Genomic DNA, 5040 nt, shown 5'->3' with positions numbered 1-5040 from the left:
ATGACGATAGAGAGATGGTGGTATAGCCAAAAGGCAGTAAAAGAAACAGGGTTTTACATGAGAGTGGAGGAGGCTCAGCCCTCAGATGGTACAAGGGATTGAGAACAGTTCTGATCTCCTTCAATCAGAGGTACCAAAAGTGTGAGATACAGTTCAAAGTGTTGAATAAAATAAACTCCAGAAACAACCTGGGGAAAGAAGACTTTCCATACAAAGTAGATGGTCCACAGAGGTGGGAATTACTATACGAAAAGTTTGCCCACTTCGGCCCACCTTTTTATTCGTTATTGTCTTAGTTACTGTCTTAGGCTGGGTTTTCGAGAAAAGCAAAACCGGTAAAGTGTATAAATATATATAGAGACATTATATCAAGGAAACAGCTCACGTGATTGTAGAGGCTAGAACTTCCCAAGTCCGTGGATCAGGGTAGAGGCCTTTCCCAAGTCACACAGCTGCAGAAGCTGGAAAGCCCAAGATCCGCAGGTCGGAGAGCAGGGCTCCCGCTCACAGGCTGTGCAGATCGATGAATCCCAGGTTCGGCAGATAAGCTGACAGCTCAAGTCCCAAGAATGGGAGATGAGACGACAGGAAGCAGCTGCAGGATCCAGAGAGAGCAAAAAGCCAGAATGTCTGCTTATATACAGATGTGGGCCACACCCCCAAGGAGACTCCCTTTCATCTGATTGGCTACTCACAGCATATTCAATCATGGGAATGATTACATTAAAACACTAAGAATCATGGCCAAGCCAATCTGACACACAATCTTAACTATCACAGTTACCTATTGCTGCTATAACAGAAATACTACAAGTAGATGGCTTTAACAAAGAGAAATTCATTTTCTCACAGTCTAGTAGGCTACAAGTCCAAATTCAGGGCATCAGCTCCAGGGGAAGGCTTTCTCCACTGTGGAGGAAGCTTCGTGTCATCAGTTTTCTTCTGGTCAAGGAGATTCTCAGGTGTAGGGACCCCAGGTCCAATGGACACGCTTTTCTCCTGGTGCTGCTTTCTTGGTGGTATGAGGTCCCCTGTCTGCTCTCTTCTCTCTTTTATATCTCAAAAGAGATTGACTTAAGACACAATCTAATCTTGTAGATCTCATCAGCACAACTGCTGCTAATCCATCTCATTAACCTCATAGTAATAGGATTTACAACACATAGGAAAATCACATCCGATGACACAATGGTGGACACTAACACAATACTGGGAATCATGGCCTTGCCAAATTGATACACATATTTTTAGGGGACACAATTCAATCCATGACACCATGAGCTTTTTATCCCCTTTTGCTTACCATCCCTTCGGTGTTTCCAACTTTTATAGCTCTGCTTTATTCTGCAGAGTGTTTATTGGTTTCTTGTACCTATCTTTAAGTTCATGAAATCTTCCCCCAGCTGTGTATCAAATGGCATTAAACTTATCTACCCCTCCTAATTTTGTAATTATATGTTCCAGTACAAAATTTCTGGCTGGTTTCTTTCAAATGTACCATATCTTTTATTGTTTTCAGTTTCTGCCTTTTATCCTCATGACCAAGGTGAGCAGAGGTGTTTTATAGTCTGTGTGTCTGTTTCTGCTGACTATGCTGGTTCATTAACTGATGATAGGTTGTTCTATGGTAGTCATATTCATTAGGTTTTCTTTTTTTAACACCTTTAAACATACACAAAGTACAACCACTGTTCATATATTTGTTGTCAAGGATCAACAACTATCAATATATTAGATGTTTTATTTAAAAACTTAATTGAAGATGTATTTTATCTTCTTCCAAAAAGGATTTTCTCTTTTCCATGCCAGTTGTCCAATCTCAGAAACCTTAAAACAAATTCAAAGCTCGATTTCCATTTGGATGACTTAGAGTTAGGCTTTGCAGTTTTGTATCATATTTGTATGGCTTCCACTTTTGGGAAGTGTGGGCTTCTGGAAAGTATATGTTCCTTGGTACATACTTTTCTAACTGAATCAGGCTTGATTAGCAAAATTCATCTCAAATGTTTGGTTCCTCTCTCTAATTCCATATTTTTCTGAATTGTGTCCAACAATTCCTCAGTGTCTTGCTATTTAATACTATTAGGGAGATCTGTCTTATTTCATCCATACTTTTTAGACGTCTTCACTGAAAAACTTGGTCCAAAATACTCATTGTGGAAGTATCATTTGTCCTTTTAACATTTATTAAAATTTAATATACTTGTCTATATTAATATCTTAATCTCTGTATATAGATACATATATGCATGTGTGTGTAAAATTGTAGGACGTGGAATAATCTACCAAACTTTATATAATCAGGGTAACAATACATGCATTTCAAAGGGAAGAGTCAAAATTGAAAGAAATGAAATCTCTCAATTCATCTTTAAAATACAGCTTTTTCCTTATAAAAGACTCTGATACAAAAGAAGACTGTATCTAATAAAAGTCTATGGTTGTTAAGAAGTACGGCACTGTTATAAAAATAGATAAATCTATAGACTTGAACTCAGAGCTTGGAATTAAAAAAAAATGAGTAAATGTTGACATGGCATCTGAATATGCATTTGAAAAAATCAATTTACATATTTACCTGTTAAGTTTAAGAAATTCCAGGTCTATTAATATGCACAGGGTAGTTTGCCACACATAGTGCTGATTTAAATCACTTAGTGGATGTCTTAGGCTGGGTTCTATAGAGAAGCAAAACCAGTGAAGCATATATGTATATATATATAGAGAGATTTATCTCAAGGAAATGGCTCATGCGATTGTAGAGGCTGGCAAGTCCAAGTCTGTGGGTAAGGCATCAGGCTGGTGTCTTCTCATGATTCATGTAGCTGCAGGGGCTGATGAACCCAGGATCCACAGGTTAGATGGCAGGCTGCTGGCTCATGGACTGTGAGGGCTGACGAATCCAAGATCGGCAGGTAAGACTGCAGGCTGCTGGCCCAAGTCCCAAGAACCATAAGTCAGATGCTGAGGAGTCGAATGCAGGATCCAGAACAGAGCAGAAGCCAACGAGCTTTGCCAGAAAGTCCGCATATATTGGATGCAGGCCACCCCCTAAGGAAACTCTCTTTCAAGTGATTTGCTACTCATGGCAGATCTCATCATGGAGATGATTGTATCAGATCTCATTGTGGAGGTAATTACATCATTATATGACTAACAAACTGCATCATAAGTGACAAGCCACAGAGTATCATGGCCCAGCCAAGTTGACACACAACCTTAATGATAACAGTGGCCATGACTTACAAAAATGGAGAATATTACATTATTTTGATTGAAAATTTTTGGAGAAAATTGTACCATTAGAAATAGCCACACATAAAGTGGCATAGCATAACACCATGCCAAAACTTAAAAAAATCACAGCTGAACACTAACCTGTCTCCATCTTTCACACCCGTATACATCTTCAATGTACAGACTTGAGTAAATTTCAAGTCTCAGTTTTCCTTCCTTTCTGTCTTCTGAGACTGCACAGTCAACTGTATAGTCAACCCCTTTTCTTTTTCTCTTACAGTCTCAATTTTCACTTTTTTAATACATTGATGCTGGAAAGAGTGGCAGAAAAGAGGCCAGTATTGACCTGTCTGGGTGGGCAGGAATCCCAAAGCATGAATCAATAGTACATTAGAAATGAAAGAACAATGTGTTTTTTATTTCAAAAGTTATAGTATAAAGCAAGAATAGATTTCATCTAACACTATAAAACATTTCAGCACTTGTGTTACAAAAGATTACCACAGTACTTCCACTTGTAGTTGGTTTCCCTTTCTACACATGTTGGCAAGAGAAAAAAAACTAGATAAAGTTACTAAATTCTATGGAAACTTTTAAAATGAAAGATGAGGCTTAAGTTAAAGAATGGATTAACATTCAGTAAAGGTAATTTTTGGTTTAACAGTAGTTAATAAAGGTTTTTTCCATTGACCTATTTTTTATATACAGACTGGAAATAACACAATTTTATATAATTTTTGTCTGCTTTTGATATTTCAATGAAGTTTATGTTGCATCCGTTCAAATTTTAAGCTTTTGATTTACTATGGAGGGCTTATTTATAGAAAAAAATTACTTTGAACAATATACAGGACTGATGGAGATGAGCTATTTCACAACATCCGACAGTAAAATCAGTATCTGCCATATGACCAGTCTCTGTAGAATACCTTAGTTGTTCTCACTGAAGGTGCCTTATATCTTGAGTTCACTCTTCTTTCCCGTAGGAATCTTAAATCTCACTGAGTCCATGTCTGTAAGCGTAGTAATCAGCACCCCTTTGGGCTTCAGTACTATAGCTGTTATCATAGGAATCATAACTGTTCATCATAAGCAGCACCATATTCATAGTCGTATTCTGCATAGGTCTCTTGTACAGGAGGTGGCGGTGGAGATGTGTGCCCTCTTGCTCTGGGAGTGAGAAGTCATCTTTCCCAAGAAACTGGCCCTCAGGTGGGAAGGACTCCCCTGGCAGTTATTCCTTGTGCATGCACCAACTCTAATGGTGGGCTATGATTCCTCCTTGCCGCTGGTTGTTGGGGTTGGTACACCTCTTGTATGTAAGGGGGTTTTCTCTCAAACCACTGGGGCATCTGCATTTTCTGAATCACCATTCAAATATGTAATTCCTGGAGCTGTGTCCACCTGAATTCATCATTATAGGGGTGAGGAAATTTTTATTCCAAAGCACTTCCCATCCAGGTATGCCCTTATGCTGGCAGGTCAAAAACTTCAGTGAGAACATAGGTTCTCATGTCCTCTGTGTCCTGAATGCCTGTTTGGAGAAGAACTGGTGTATCGTCAAGGTTGGGATAAAAGGGCTTGGGAGGCACCAAGGAACCCGAGGGCAAAGAGTCTGCTTCAGTCAGTGAGTAAACGAAATTTCGTAGGTTCATGCCAAATGTTGGAGCAGAGACCTGGGACTGGAGATTTTCTGCAGTTTTTCTATCAAGATCTGTTATCCAGTTGGAAAGAGCCTATTTCAGAATTAGGCTCTTTCAAATCATACATTTTGAGTGATAGAACTTTATAGTGTTACCTGAC

At 38.9% G+C, this 5040-nt stretch overlaps 1 pseudogene; it reads right to left on the bottom strand.

The window, feature by feature from the left end:
* Positions 1-3056: 3056 nt before the first annotated feature.
* Positions 3057-4655, bottom strand: LOC111819371 (KH domain-containing, RNA-binding, signal transduction-associated protein 3 pseudogene; annotated as a pseudogene).
* Positions 4656-5040: the final 385 nt, after the last annotated feature.

This window comes from Trichechus manatus, unplaced genomic scaffold, assembly GCF_000243295.1.
Source record: "Trichechus manatus latirostris isolate Lorelei unplaced genomic scaffold, TriManLat1.0 scaffold00428, whole genome shotgun sequence".
Lineage (NCBI taxonomy): Eukaryota > Metazoa > Chordata > Mammalia > Sirenia > Trichechidae > Trichechus > Trichechus manatus.
The sequence above is the reverse complement of the archived record's forward strand: the minus strand, read 5'-3'. Positions and strand labels throughout refer to the sequence as shown.